This window comes from Neofelis nebulosa, chromosome 12 (assembly GCF_028018385.1).
Source record: "Neofelis nebulosa isolate mNeoNeb1 chromosome 12, mNeoNeb1.pri, whole genome shotgun sequence".
NCBI classification, from domain to species: domain Eukaryota; kingdom Metazoa; phylum Chordata; class Mammalia; order Carnivora; family Felidae; genus Neofelis; species Neofelis nebulosa.
Genome location: NC_080793.1, coordinates 19,667,706 through 19,668,843, shown reverse-complemented (window position 1 = coordinate 19,668,843; position 1,138 = coordinate 19,667,706). Strand labels below are relative to the sequence as shown.

The 1,138-nt window shown below is 38.2% G+C and overlaps 1 pseudogene; it reads left to right on the top strand.

The window, feature by feature from the left end:
- Nucleotides 1–296: 296 nt before the first annotated feature.
- LOC131492309 (U4 spliceosomal RNA) lies at nt 297–378 on the top strand (annotated as a pseudogene).
- The last annotated feature ends 760 nt before the right edge of the window (nt 379–1,138 follow it).

The following is a 1,138-nucleotide window of genomic DNA, read 5'->3' as shown; positions in this document are numbered from 1 at the left end:
CATGCAGAAGCCAGAATTTGAAGCTCAGTCTGTCTGACTTTAAAGCATGTGCTGTTTTGAGGAGAGGAAGATAGTGGCAGGAGGACCCTAGGCTTGCTTTGTCCAATGAACACAACTAGATAACTATCAAATCATCCTAAATACCCCAGAGGTCGACCTGAAGACAGACAGAACAAACTCCACAGCTAAAGAGAGAGAGAAAAGGCCACACTGAAAAAGACATTTTTGTAAAGAAGATGTATGGATGACCAATAGGTACATGAAAAAATAATCAACATCACTAATAATCAGAGAAAAGCTTTGTGCAGGGGCAGTATCATAGTCAATGAGTTTATAGGAGGCATGATTATTGCAAGTTTAAGAACTAACCCCAGAAATATGCAAATCAAAACCACAATGAGATATCACCTCACACCCATTAGAATGGCTATTATAAAAAAGACAAGAAATAACAAGTGTTGGAGAGTATGCAGAAAGAAAGGGAACGCTTGTGTGCTGTGAGTGGAAATGCAAATTGGTGCAGCCACTAGGGAAAAAGTGTGGAGGTTCCTCAAAAAATTAAAAATAGAACTACCATATGATCCAGCAATTCCAGTTCTGGGCAATTCATCTGAAGGAAATGATAATACCTACCCACATGTTCACCACAGCATTATTATAATAGCCAATATATGAAAACAATCTAGGGGCAGCACTTGGGTGGCTCAGTCAGTTAAGCATCCAACTCTTGATTTTCACTCAGATCATGATCTGACAGTTGAGAGTTCAAGCCCTGGGCATGGGGCCTGACTGGAATCTCTCTCTCCCTCTGTCTCTGTCCCTCTGCCCTCTCAATCACTCATAAATAAACAAACAAACAAATAAATAAAAAACAACCTAGTGTCCACTGATAGATAAATGGATAAAGAAAATATGGTACATACATAAAATATTATTCTTCAAAAAAAAGTCAACCAACCAACCAACCAACAAAAACAAACAAACAAAAAAATATATTCTTTCACCAAATCATCTTAAACTGCCTTTCAGGGCAAAGCAGAAAATGAACACTATTAATTTAAATGCATGCAGACAATTAGTCAGGAGACCCTCCTCCCCTCAGGAAAACCAAACCAAAACGAAACAAAAACTATGAACT